At 43.5% G+C, this 15,047-nt stretch overlaps 1 pseudogene; it reads right to left on the bottom strand.

Annotated features, from left to right (window-relative positions):
• Positions 1–4,870: 4,870 nt before the first annotated feature.
• LOC120898378 overlaps positions 4,871–15,047 on the bottom strand; it is a 51,836-nt pseudogene continuing 41,659 nt past the window's right edge.

Raw genomic sequence — 15,047 nt, 5'->3', positions numbered from 1 at the left:
ATTGATATATTTGATGTGGAGTCGTGGAGGGAACTATCTTCTAGGGTTCTTGAGTCTCTTAATTGATCGTTTTGGTGATATCTTCTTTTAATTGAATGATTTGATGGTTTGCCTCAGATTAACACTAGTTCGGATGGAATAGTTTTGGTGGCGGTTGAGCACAAATCTTTTCTCATATATGTTCGAATATTATTATAAAATTCATCAGTTATCTAATGTTTTTATTAGAAAGTATAATTAGATTTTTCTAACCGAATTATATCAAATACGGATTTTTGTATTTAGTAGGAACGCCCCAAACACCGACTATAGTACTAAACTAGGAATATTAATTTCCTTTAAAAAGTTTTTGTATAGGGTGAAAATATTTAAAATAAGCTCACGTTTCAATCAACAACTGGACTATTACTATCTGATATCTGATATGATTATCACAACATAAGATTTTTGTGATGTTGGAGTTTTTTTTGTGAAGACAAAGTGGCAATTAAAATGACCTTATCTAATAGTTGAAATGTTATGGAAGTTAAATTGTATGACATTAAAAACAAGATTATATGGTTCATTGTATTTTTTTCAGATGCTGTTTTTAAAACCTTTATATTCATATTTTATTATCAAATTACCTTAATTCTTTTATAAGCTTCGCAAGCTGTCAGTAGAATTTAATGAATTTCATTGATGATGGAAATAGATACTTAAAAGCATTGGAGCTACAAAACCATACAAGCTGTGTAGGAATGAAACTGTTTGTACTCCCCTCTTCCACAACAGAGTAAAATAGAGCCTTCAGTCAAATGAGGTTTAATTTATAATTACATAACAACAGGTATTTTAAACCTACCTTGTAATACTCCATTTATTTTTGTGTCATAATCAAACGATTTATTTCATTAGTATTATTGGTTCAATGACACTGTAAATGATTTACCAAACGTCATTATCTTACATAACAATTGTGTATCATTTAAATCCAAACATTGAAGCTGTACAAACAAGCATAAAACAAGATATTGCACGTAATGAAAAAAAGAAAAGCAGCTAAAACGAAGTCCATTTATCCGGTACCATTACCCATATGAAGGTAACGTCTGAACTCAAGGACTCAGTTACTGATATGCAGAGAATTCCTAAGAAAATTCAACAATTCTAGGTCCCCAATATGTGACAGAGGGCAGCTAAACGACACTGTTGCATTCTAGAATGGGATGGAAGAGACCACGAGTATTTTTCATTTAAGGGAAAATTAGTCAACTCAGACTGTCTGAGGTATATCTGTATAACGCTGCTAAGCACCTAAGGCTTGGGCTAGCTTTGCTTTTACCATGGTGAGAAATTATGTTGGCCGATGACGCCAAGTGGCTAAAATGAGATTTTTAGAATGAGAGACAGAATATTCGAAAAAATATTTATATTCAAATTACCATTATTTCAAATTAATAACAGCAGCTGAATCAACTTTCTAATGAAATGCTTGTGCCTGTGGGAGTGATTCCGTTTTCATACACTTTACAGTGAAACGAAAGAACAACTCCACGGTGACCAGTTTGCAATTGCAACAGTTCTTTCCGCACCACCGATCGCGCCAGGTTTTTTAAAAGTCAAACCCAGCACACCGATAGCTGATGGCGAAATTCAACCTTCCTCTCCGAATCGCCTGGCAGCTGGTTTCAAAGTTTCAAAGCTTTTAATCTTTGCACCACGTTGCGCGTTTTGCCGCCAGTACCCAGCTCCCAAAGTGAGGTTAGCTTGTTCCTGCTTCATTCGCGCGGACAAGCAAAACTCGTGCAAACTTTTTGAGCAGTTGGGGGTTTCGGGTTGGCTGCGAGCTGCCGGTTGGAAGAGAGTGATAAAATCCCTTTCAGCGGAAGCCGTCGGCCACGGGAGCGAATCCAGTAGGACGGGGGCTGCGGTTGCGAGAATTTGAGTGGTGGAATTTTAATTTTTATTAATCTTGCGTTGCCTCTGGCCTCTGGATGATCCCAGATGGCTTCAGCTGGGTGGGTGAATTTTCTATTCTGCACACTTCTGTTTTTTTTTTATTTTCCCTGGAAGCTTGGCGATTTTCGTTGCTACCAAGTGCTGAGAAAATGCCGCACAACATCAGTTTTGCCTTTGCGCCTCCCCCGCGATCTGTTGCTCAGAGCAAATGCAGGGAAATTAAAAACACTCCTAATGTATTCCCGTTACCCTCTGAAAGGTTGACACAGCACAGCAGACAACCTGTGGGTGAAAGGCAAAGCGAAGGTTTTGGTGCTGTCGCCGTCCAGGCGTCTCATTATGACGGTGTCGCAGGGCTTTGCTCTTCGGTACGGTACACACCAGCAGCAAGCATACTTGCCGACGCGGACGACGATTCTTGTTAGTTTTCTTCAAAGAAGTCCTCGGCAGTGTGTAAACAACTCTTGACCGTTCGGGCCTGCACCGGTAATGGGGTGCCTAGTTCTAGGAAAGTATCATCGACTCCCACAACGAGCCTAGATAAAGGTGAGGTACGACAACCGGGCGATGCTATGTTTTGTGCAGGTCGCTTTGCCTAGGCAAGGACGGCATCTGGACGGCAGCAACGGTAGCTTACGGATGATTAAAATGCAAGAAGGCAGGCCATATTTTTAGAGTCGTGATCTTGCCTGCTTCAGGTCACCAGGGTTCTGGCTTCGGCACGATACCATAAATCAACCCCTTATTAATGCAATGAATAAATGCATTAGCACTATTCTACCACATGCTGCAATAAGATTGAAATTTCTCGAACCAAATAAGATGCTGGTACGGGCACTGGACTCTGAGTGCTGAAAACAAACAGCAAAGCAGCTGAAAACCGTTCCCAACAGCTAGGCAAGAAAATGGTCTATGCAGTGTTGTTAAAGGTGTCGCTTCAATGGTTAGTTTCTTCGGACAGAAATACGATAAGCTTGCAGGCAGCATTACGCTTTCCCTATTGCATACCGAACCTTAGTTTTGAGCCGCCCACGGCGGTGCGCATTACGATTGTCAAGGGAGTGCCTACGGGACGCGCACCGCCGACAAAACTTTTCTCCGCTATTGAGGACTTAGTCAAGTATTTCCTAGAATTGAATAAACTTTATCGCTCGTTGGTGCGTGTTCAAAGTCGAAACTTTCTCACAAAATCTGCCCACCGAGTGCCCAATCGTTGCTAGGAAATGTGGTTAGTTTCCTAAGCTATTTCTTGGAATTGTTTTAAAGTCTTTGCGAGCGTTGTGCTAAAACGCAAAAGGCAGGAAGAAGGATCGTATGCCCTTTCCCTAGCTAGTGCTCAATGGTGAAGCAAATTTGTTTAAGCAACAGACTGTCGTTATCGAGAGTGAGGGAGATTGTGGGAAACATATCGAATACATATACACACACAATCCCAACGGCCAGTCGACATAGTCGTCATTTTTAGAACGGGTCGATGTGTTCGGTTGAAAGTATTCGCAGTGGAGCGTTTACTTTTGCACCGCCCGAGAGATAGGACCCGTCGAGATGACATCGAGTACCGTGTAGCCGAGGGATAAGAATACTGACAGTGAGAGTAAACTTTTCACTTCAACAACGTTTTTTCTACCCCGTTCCAGTGGAAGACGCTTGTGTTTGGGGTCCGATTTCCTGCTTCCATATCTTCCAGATGGCGTTCTAGTGCGTTCTCCCATCCGTGGGAGTTTCTTTTTTGGAAAGCCGTTTGTTTTTTCTTGTTAAGCTTTCCATTGCATCGTTCGGGAAACTCCCATTTCTTCTAGGGTTTATTTCATTTCTGCTTTGGATTGTCCTTCTCTTACCTCCTAGCAAACCGATGTCCGATACTGCGCTGTGCTCTGGATAGAACCGCTCAAGTACAGCCGAATTCCGTGGGCGAAAGAAATCGCCAGATAAGTCCCTCTCCACCAATAGGTAGATAACGACGGTAGCGCAGATGGTTGGTGTGTGCGTGTGTCGAAACCAGAGGGCAAAGTGGCAAACCCTCGAGTGGGTTAAAGGAAATGAACAGCTTGTCGGAAAGGTTATCTCGCTAGAATGCCGAAAAGATTTGGGGTGAAAAGGTAAGTTTGCGAGCAAAAAGCGTTGATTGAAAATCGCATCGAAGCGAAGCGAATTGGGAAACGGGGTTTGGAGCCGGGTTGAATATATCTGGATATCTGGATCAATCCTGGCCCGTGATTGCTTGACGAACCGTACACTGGTTGGCGTCTGGCAATGAGTGGTTTATCACAATCGTAGCGCACACGCATGTACCACGGGCCACTGACAGCAGTTTCGAAAGCTCCGAAATAGTACAATCCCAGCCAGGTTTGCCAGACCGGGGACATAAGCACGCGCTCGCCAGTGATAAGGATGTGTCGCTTCCAAACCGCGTTCCCGAGGGTCTCCCGATAAGACGCGGGGTGCAATGAAACGTGAAATGCGAACAGCTGGTCCTGGGAACCGTATTGCAGGAATTGCCCACGTGGCAATTAAGCTGGTTGATAACAATGATACGCTACAAATCAGCATTCCTGCCACATAATTCATGCTTAATTGCCGTGTAATTAGATGACTAATTGATGCGTTGAAAATATTCCAAACCACAATGGGCGCGATATGCGATCTTCAAACGGTGCGGTGCTATCGTCGGCGTATGAACGGAGCGGTAAAACGCCTGGAACAATGCGAAAGAGAATTATGTGTGCGCGCATGTGTTGCTTCTCGATGGTATCTATTTTTGTGCTTAAAGTTGGCGAACAGTTGTCGACATAAAAGTTTCATAAAAGCGTCCCACTAAGTGCCGCTCATGATACTTACCGGGCTGTTGTCGCACAAGACAAACCCACGGATAAATGCAACGATTTTCTCACAATCCACAACAGCAAAAGGCCCTCGAAACGCTGGCAAGCTAGTTTTTTCCATACTTCTTTATTTCTATCTTATTGTTCCTTTGCCATTTGTTGTTTCATTGATTTGTGTTGCTGCGTATGTAGGTGTGTGTGTGTGTGTCTTTGCGCTTTATTAATTTTGTGGTTTGCTTGCTTGGTTTCGGCTCAGTTTGTCTGTCTTTAATTTCCGTGCTATAATGCATATGTGTGTGTGAGTGTTTCTGTAGTTCAGGTTAGTGAAAAGTGTGCTTATTTCTGCTGCCCAACCCATTAGCTAATGATTGCACAATGCTACGGGATGCTGTTCAAGCAGTGCAACTACACGCAAAAACAGTACCGAAGAGCACGAGGCAGCAGCTTTTGCCGTTGACCTACAGCGCTGGCTGATGAAATGTACTTCCGGAGAAACTATAAACCGGTCCGATTCAAGAATGGTTGGGTGTGTGTGTGCATGTGCGTGAGGGTGTGTTAGACAACTTGTATATTCAATGAAATTCGTCATGTTTTTAAACGGAAATCAACCGGCAATGGGATAGTGTATGCCTACGGCCTGTACCATTCCAAGGTAAGTGAAACACACACACACTACTTCATCCCAGCATAATCCTCCTCCCCTTGCAGTCACATCGATCAATCTCGGCTGTTATTTGTGTTTTGTGTACTTCTCTTCCCTTTGCCCTTCATACATTGATCTGCCGGCCCATGTTTGACTACGGGTGTGCGTGCATGTGTGTTCACTGTGTCTGTATCGATCCATGGTGGTGCTGGTTGCGTTTGCTGGTTGCCCGTTCGTGGAAGGTTAAATTGTTTGAAACTTCAGCCCAGCAAAGCATCATTTGTCGTGGGGGAAGGGAGGAGAAGAGTGGTTCATTTTATAGAGCATAAACAACGCAACAAATCTACTTTTTGGCAGAACGTGTGCAGCCTGCTGCTGGTGCAAGTGGTGACACAACCGTTCTTACCTAGCTGCCGAGATTCATGGTCGCGGGTGCCGAGAACCATGCCAAAGGAAAAAAATACACGGGAAAACGGAAGCAATCGACTTTCTTGCTGAGCTGTTAGCCTGACCTGTCAGGAGCAATGGGCCATCCATCGTCAACTTCCAGCCTGAACTTTTTTGGGCTTCCCACGGGTTGCGTCTCCGGGGGGAAGGTAAGAGTAAAAGTGTAAAAAATGTCTTACCTTCCCCTTGGAGATAGGTACGTGAGATTGCGAAACAATCGTGAACCGTGTATGCAACACTATGCACCTTTTACTCTGTTTTGCTGTGTATTACTGTGTATTACGCATACATACGTGTGTGTGTGTGTCTGTGTCTTGTGCAAGAACCTATCCTAATAAAGTCGACATAAGCGTCGCACTGAGCCTGCTAAAATATACAGTATTAAGCGAGCATTCCACCCAGCCACCAGCCACCACCACCACAAGATGGTGGGTTGCTTAGCCCTCCCAGCCTGGGCTGTGGTGTTGGCCTGGATTTGGTTTATTCTGTATCTGTCAGTAGTTTTATACATCCACACTCACACACTCACCAGGCTGTGGTATGTGGAAGTTTCCTTAAAATCTATTAACCGTGTGTTTGTAGGGTATTGGTTTTTTCTTCTTCTTCTTTTTTCGTTACGAGGGAGCAGCAGTAACCCCTCCACCCCTTAGCCCATACATACAGAGTGTCATTTAGTCATCGCCACCGTTTAATTTGACCCCGTTCGACGTCAGCCTCGGCGTCCGGATGATATCGGTTCGGATTGTGCCTACTTCACGCTGAAGCCATCCCACTTGGGGCACGTGGGATTCTCACCGTTTTGTGTCCTTCATACCGCTTAGAAAATTGACTATAACTTTTTTTCTTTTTACTCCCCGCTTTCTCCTCCCTTTTTTGGAACATCCACCTTCGAGATTTCCTTCTACTTTTGGGTGTGTGTGTTTACGGTTATATGAAGCAAATCCGCCACTTCTCATCGTGCTGCATTTGTTTCTCTGTTTTGCATGTGTTTGTGTGTGTGGGTGAGTGTATGTGTGTATATAGGCGTGGTTTTTAAATACTTTTCACTTAATGTTTCCTTTACCGGTGAGCTGGTGAATCGATGCCGTGAGAAGTATCAGCTAGGCTTTAGGTTGTGTGATTTAGATTATGCTCATATATGCTGCTTCAATCTTAAACGCGTAGTTGCTTACACAGCGGCACAGCGGCACAGCGGTTGGCTGGTATCGTTGGTTGATAGATGTCACGCACGGGTGAAGTCATCGACATCGATCAATGGTTCTGGCCGTTCGTTTTGTCGTCTGAAGGCAGTTGCCGGCTTGAATTTTACCTCATCCCCTACCGGAAGCATTCCCAACCTAGACCGTGCGCTTCTTCCCGTTCTTAGCTTTACTCTACTCGCGAGCTAAATGTTCAATTAAGTCCATAATCAACCATAAAACGATACAGTCAACACAACCAGTAACGGTTTAAACGTACTACAATGTGCTTGCTTCGCCTACCGAAACATGAAAGAGTGCAGTTGTTATTTTTTGTGAAATTAATTCTTCAGAAAACCTATGCTGGGAACGAATGGCGCCGGTATTGTGTTTTTATCTTCTTCTTCTTCTTCCTTCCTTCCTTCCTCATACGTCGGTGGTGGCAGCCCGTTTAGCTCACTTTCGCGTCCCTTTGGCCTTCCGCCAGTATATAAGATATTGTCATTTTCTATTGCTTATATGTTTTCATAGAAAACTTACGTTAACATTTCACTGTCCGGCGCATCATCATCGACGTCCCACGCGTTCTGTAACGTGGCTGGTAAGCTTTTGTCACGAAACGTACCAGGAAATAGTGAATGGAAATTTGGACAGAACTGGGCAAGCTAACCATAAAACACTAAAGATGAACAAAAGAAAAAAACAAAAATGGGGGACATTTATGCTGTTTTGTTTGCAGTACCATCCCCAACGATACATTCAGCTGCCCGCACATCTCCCATCCCATCTGGTCTTGGTGCTACGCGTCGTGTTATCTTCGCTATTAAAAAACGTCTTTAAAATGTTTATTATTATTGTCATAATTTTGTTTGTCTTTTGTTTTGTGCATTAGAGATTATAAGACTACCGTGTGCGTGGGATGCCGCTTCCGGTGGAAGGAAAAATTCAAGCGTCCCTCCGGGGGAGAATCAACAACTGCATTGGTGTGTTTTTGAGCATATGCGTGTGTCGGAAGGGAGCCGCTAGTGAACGTTTGCATCTTTCTGATTATGTTGCAAACTGCTCGCAACGATTGGAATCGTGACTTTCGCCACCAGTTTGATATGTTAGCTTGGTGTGCGGTTAAACAGGGTGGTGATTTTGCTCTGGGTTCAGTGTAGCTGCCTTAGCAGCAATGGGTATCGTCCGCCGAACGGGTAAGCCAACCGCGCTGCGCTGCTGTGTAATGAGATTATGTTCCATTTGCCTTATTTGATAACGATCTTCACCTGCCGCTGGGTTTTACTTTTGTGTTCTTCCCAAAATTTGTAGAATAGTTTTGGGATGGTAATTGCATAAGTGCCATTATTTAACATTTTGTATTGATTTTCTTTTGTTAGCATTTGTTTGTATCTATCCTTCTTCTTTTGGTTTGGTTTTGCTTTGCTTTTATATCGATTCTTCGTATATTTTTTTCATTTTTTGTTGTTGTTTTCATTCGACACTTTACTTCCGTGAGCATCATTTCCTTTCTTCCACTATCGGTTTTTCATCTTCCTCATCCTCTCTTCAGTAAATATATATTGTCTTCGTCTTCTACTTGTATTTGCATTTCTTTCTTTTTTGTTTTGTTTTGTTTGTGGTTTTTGTATCAGTGTCTGTCACCGTTCGCAACGCACTTTATGGCGAAAGGATGGAGCTGGCAGTTACAGAATCCGTCCATCCTTTCCATCGTCCTTGGGACCTGTATCTGTTCGCGGTCTGTGGTGCTGTGCGGTGCATTCCCCCGCGTCCCAAAACCCCATCCCAGCGCGATCACACTCGATCGATAGCAACTCATCGTCAGCCCTAGTCTTTGGCGAGAACAGAAACAGTTGCCAGAAACCGGATGATAAGACCCCGGGTGCGATCTACCGTGAGGACGCACCAGAGCGTCCTGTCAGCGTAAACCTCGCTGCCAGTCGGGAAAGTCGTAGCACAAGCAAATGAGTGAAAATGGATGTGCATAAGAGGGAGAGAGAGAAATAGAGAAATACGGATAGAAGTTTAAAATTGGGACACTATGAATGATTGAATGATAGGAATAAAAGAATGAGCAAACCATTTCCTTTTTTAAACGCGACACTTTGCTATGTCGACTGTTGCTTCTTTTTCTTGCTTCAAACAATTTGTGCGCTAAGAGTAGTGCAATTTAACTAAAACTGAAACTAAAACTAAAACTTTAGAGAGAGAGAGAGATAGACAGAGTAAGCAGACTAGGTGAAGGGGAGACAGAGTTTTTTAGATCTCGATTCTTAAGGCATCGGCTGGTGATTCAGTAGATTGTTGTTGACATGGCTGCTGGTGCGACGTTTCGGTGGTGCACTGAGTCGCCGATCCGTGATCGCTACGAACGGCAAACGCTGACGCTTCAACCGTCCGTAGCCAGCGCCACCTACCGGTTGGGGCGATGCGACACGATGATACACGAACTGGCCGGCCCGGGACGATAGCTTGTAGTTGGGATGGTGTCCATCCACCGGATGACCACCACCACCGCTCGCGATGGTCGGCCGACCGTACAGCAGGTGCGATCCGGCACCGCCACCATCGTCAAAGTCGTCATGATCGCCGCCGTGCTTCTTGTCGTAGATGATGTGGATGCCCTCGCCGGGCAGTGCGTTTGAGTGTATCGTCGAGGACTGGATCGTTTCCTGGATGTAGTTGCGCTGCAGGCCCTGGGCCTTCGCCTGATTCGGTCGCTGCTCCTCGAACAGATCCTCCTCCATCCAGTGGGGATTTTTCCTACGATGGTACTTGCGCTCCCGATGCTTGTGCACGCTGTAGTCGGACAACGGTGCGATCGTGCCCTCGAGCAGATCGATCAGCTGCTTGTTGCGCCGGTTGTACTTCTTGATGTACGGTGGGATGTTGTCCGGTTTCGTTTCTGTCTTGAGCGAGGTCATCACCTTGTCGAAGTTGGGCCACTTCTCCTGGCTGCTGTGCCCGTTCAGGTGCGCCATGATGTCGTCGTTCGTTTCGAGCTTGTTCGAGTTTTCGTAGTAGTTGATCTGGCCCTGGTAGTCCGGCTTCAGGTCCTGCATTTTCTTCCAGCGCTCCCGCTCGCGCTCCAACATTTTGCGGCGGTAGTAGTCGTGGTGAAAGTTGTGGTACGGCTGATGGTACAGCCCGCCCCGGTGGTGGTGAGTGTGCTTGAAGTTCTTGTGCTTCTTGTACAGCTTCAGCCGGTACGATTTGGCCTTTCTTTTCCATCTGCTCGAACAGTTCGTTTTCACCGTTGTCCGAATCGGTGCCCGCTGCCGGACTCGCGGTTGTTTTGCGTGTTGCGATATTATTGTCTGGAAAGGAGAAGGTGAAAACGATGAAGAAAACGTGAAATCAAAATTCTTTGAACAACCATTTGACAAGTCTTTACACTAACGAAGAAGTTCCAAGTCGCTTAATTTGTTAATTATTCTATGTAAGCTGTACAGCCGATCCCCTAGATACGACTGTATTTGGGACCGACAACAAGTCCCAAAGAAAGATGAAAATCGAAAAAGCCTTATATCGAATATCAGTTAATTAACCCAAGTCAAAGAATATATTTATTTATTTATTTAAAAATGTTCGCTGATTCCAGATTGAGTAGTTGAGGAATCTTCATAAATGTGTATGAAATGACTATCAGAAAATAATTAAACAATAAATACATCAATTTCCTCTAAATGACAACTTTAAACTGTTAAATTCTAAATTCTATCTGCAAATTCGAGGAGGCCGTATCTCAGTAGTCGCCCGTACTGCTTTGTTTCTAAGAGATATTGTTCGTCTGTTGTAGGTGTTAAGTGAAATTTCGTGGAAAATTTTAATTGATCATCAGGGTCAAGCTCCACAAACTCCCTACAGCATTTAATATTGCACGAAAGATGTGTGCTCGCGCATAGATGAATTCATTATAAAAACAAAATACCACAGCGAATCCACGGAAAGTGAATAAATCACACCTTTGTAGGCTTTGATAGATATATTTTTTTCTATTTTGTTTTCAGGATCTCCTTCATGTTGTATGTAATATACGCTTCGTTGATTAGCCACTTACCATTATCTTCCAGAATTTTTCGCGCCAAATCATCACTCTTTACCCCTTGCTGGTCACCGGCATTAGCGGCATTAGCAAGAAGGTATGCCCCATCGATCGAGTTCAAAAAGTCGATGCTGTTGCTGAGCAGTGCCGCATCCGTGTCGGTACGGGACGAGCGTTCATCCTGCCCGTCAGCGGGCCTCGGATCCTTCGCCAGGAAGCGACTCCGCTCGACCGCATTGTCATCTTCTGACTCGACCTCTCCTCCATTGCCACCGTCCTCGTCGTCACCGTTCGCTTCCTCCTGGAGGCGACTTCTTAACCCTTCACCGAGCCGTCCCAACGCGCCCTCACCGAACCCATTCTCGTCGTCGAGCGTCAGCTCGGGCAGCTCCTTTTCACCCTTTGCTGACAGCTGCCGGTCGGGCTCACCGTCACGTTGGCGTGGTGTATTGCGAAATTCATTAAATGGATTTGCCTCATTTACATTGGTACCGCCACCGGATCGCGGCCCGTTCGCCATGGTCATGCTCATGATGTTGGAGAAGTTATAAATATCCGCTTCATCTGGTGCTAGTGCGATGAAATTTTCCTCCCCGCCGTCGTCGCTGAGGCCCGGTGCTCCGATAGGTCCGCCCAGACCCGATTCTTCTGCGTTGGTGGCCGGTCCGTACCCATTCTCGTCTTCGCTGTTCTCTCGCCGGTGTCGATGTTTGGCCTGTTGCTGATCCTGCGTGTGGACGGGTAAAAACAAGGAAGGAAAAGTAAATGAATGGCTTTGGTAAGAAAGGAGATTATTCACAAAAGTCATCGCGAAAGTGTTCGGAGTGTACATTGTGTACATGCGGCAATTAATTTGGTGTTCGGTCACAACTGCCAAGCACGGGCGGGGAATACTTGTTTCCAGGAAAGTTGGAAATAAATTAAAAAGATTCCACAAAACAACGGTTAGCACAGCCTTCCAAGGAAGGTGGGATGGAGTGAAACGGCACCGAAATCAATCACGGCATTGTTTTAAAACGCACCTCTGCCGCTTACTGGCTGGTTTGGCCAGACTGTTCGGGACCCATTAGTCAAATATTTTCAAACACGGGTAGTCCTCAGCCCATTCTTGCGAGGGTCGTTGCTGTGCCGAACGTGCTATTAATTTAGCAGGCGCGGGCAGGCGCCATCGCTGTTGGCGCTAAAGTTAGTTTTAATTAATTTAATTTTTGGGCCTGGTAGGTACTGCCACCGTCTCACCCTGCGGCGCGTAGGTGCGTGGTTAACAGTTTGTGCGGGAGGCAGTGAACCGCGAGCCAGAAGCAATTTCAATCCCTCGATTCTATTGATTGAGTTGATTGTTGCGTAGGTTTTGGATTTATAGTGAGCAGCCAATGAGGTAGGATTGACGTGCTAAATAAGATCTGTACGTTTGGATTGGAATAGGTATAATTATTTTAGCAATAAATAGCGTCCCATCAATTTCAAAAAGGGAACTTTTTTCGCATTTGGCAAACTAATTATTCAATCATAGCGATGATTAGTCATGTTTTGACAAGAAAAAACTTCCTAGTCTCACATTATAAATAGAGTTAATTTAATTATATTTTTGATTGTTAGTGTTTCATAAACCGTGTTTTATTAATATTTAGATATAACGAGAACATATTTTTTAGCGAAATTATTTACTGGCCTCTTATATGTGTGTAAATATTCAAATGTAAATCTACCTTGCCATGCCCATGCATTTGAAAATCCTTTCCAGCTTAAATCTGATAAAGATTCAGTTCCAATCATATCTATTCATCATTTATTATATCTAGATATATATGTATCTTCTATACTGATGATGGTTTATTGTTCATGAAAATGACATGAAACAAAGTTACACTAAATTTAGCATTATCCATGGAAAATATATAAACTTTTGCATTGATTGTTGAGTTTATGTTTTGGTTGATATGTATTCTGGCCTGGAATCCCTAACCAACAAACAGGCGCTACAGGTGCATCCAGTTTGGATAGTTTGGTTGCAGAACATCGTACGTTCTAATGAATGAACAAGTGTGTTAGCTATCAGCTGCTTCCAACTAAGTAGAATGCTTGGATTAGTTGATTCAATGTATATAAATTTATGTCCAGATCTAGATATACAACAAAAAACACCTGGAATGGTCCAAGGCAATGCACTGATATTAGTATGCACAAAGTTGTACCTAAGTTTGTAAAACATTTTTTATTGATTGTATGAAGAATATAATATTATTTATGGGACAAAACGAAATTATTCATTCCATAACATACATCAAGTTCAACAAGTTCTTAAAAATAAGTGGTTGTGCTTGTGTAAAAACAAACATTTCGTCACTAATATTTTTCGTTTTACAAATAGGATTCGAGAATATATTAGTTTTAGTGTTTTTTTCTCTTGTTCAATTGATTTATAACTGAAACATTACCTAAAAATATGAATTTATGAAACATAATAAAAACAACCCATTATGCGTTTCGAAATACTTCTATTTAGCTTATGGAGAAAGCGTTACTTCACTAGCCAGATTTTATGAACTGCTACGAAACCGCAACGAGTATGCGCCCCAAAAATACAGTTTCAGGCTTGCCTGCCACCGGCTTGTAGCGACCGCTGGGTACGCACACATAAAGCAGCATATTTTATGGATGGAGCAAAAATCACCGCACCATTATGGAATACAATCCGCAAATTCCGTTCCATCCCGTCGCTGGCCATCGGCCAAAGCGGACGCCGACCGTACGGACCAGTATGTTCATTGCGTCCACTTACACAAACTCCCACACTGACCGCATAAATGTGACACAGGTTCCGGCGAAACTGTGCGAGCAAATCGTAGCGCAATGGCGGTCCGTCGTGGGACCCACATATACAAAGATTCTTCCAATTCCCCGAGACATGCTGCGGCGAATGATCATCGATTTTTATTTGTGCTCTTATCACAGATGAAAAATCTGCTTTCAATTTTCCTTATCATGCTGTTCATCCGGTCGTTTCCAAGCTCGCCTTGTGGATGATTACTCTTCGAGCCGTCCCATTTGCCTTGCCACCATTCCCATCATCATGATCAGCATCATCATCGCTGGCTGCAGATTAAGTGGGCAAGTTATGTGCGTACAAATTTTGCTTATCCTTCTCAATTTCCGTCACCATCCGGCGTGGGTTCGTTTTTAACAACGATGGAAATTTATAAACTGAACCAATGCAGTAGGAAGCAACTGTCAGGCGGATTGTCGTTCATTGTCGGTGAATTACAATAGAATGGCTTCATAAACTCTGTTTAACTTCCCAATTCTCACCACGTAAAACGTTGACAGGCGCGTGCACGTCTGTGTCTGTGTGTGCATGAGTTTGCTTTCGTTGTTCATTTTTGTAAGCCTTAACTTGTGCTAGACATTACAATGCTGTAGTACTTGATATGAGAAAGGTAGCGAGTAACGGAGTGACAAAAGATAAACTCCCCTGTTGGCTCGTGTTGCTAAAGCAAACTGTACGCTTCAATTGTAACGATGCTTTTTTGTTATTGTTGAACAATCAATGATGAATATGAATCCGTTGAAATTATACTGCCCCTTGTGGAGAATGCAGAAGAGAGACGGTAACAAATCGCTCGAAGTGATTCAAGAAGAAAATGGTAAATATGAGACACAATAGCGAGTAAGTATTTTGCTATTGTTTGTTTCAGTTTAAAGTTTAATATTGAGTACATTCAATTAAGTAAGTGTGAATTATTTTTTAAAGAAAGATTTTCGGGTGATTCTAAAGATATCACTACTATCTGTTATGACTGCCATAACTAAACATTCTATCTGATTAATTAAACATTACGCTCGTGAAAACTGTCATATTAATTATTTATTATTTTAACTTTTGCCTTATGATTACTTCATTAAGAATCTACTTTTGCAACTGACAGTGACTCTAGACACTGTGTTGATAGACAAATTAGACAACAAATTAG

The sequence above is a fragment of the Anopheles arabiensis genome, chromosome 2, assembly GCF_016920715.1.
Source record: "Anopheles arabiensis isolate DONGOLA chromosome 2, AaraD3, whole genome shotgun sequence".
Classification (NCBI taxonomy): Eukaryota; Metazoa; Arthropoda; class Insecta; order Diptera; family Culicidae; genus Anopheles; species Anopheles arabiensis.
This window is presented reverse-complemented; position numbering and strand designations above follow the sequence as displayed.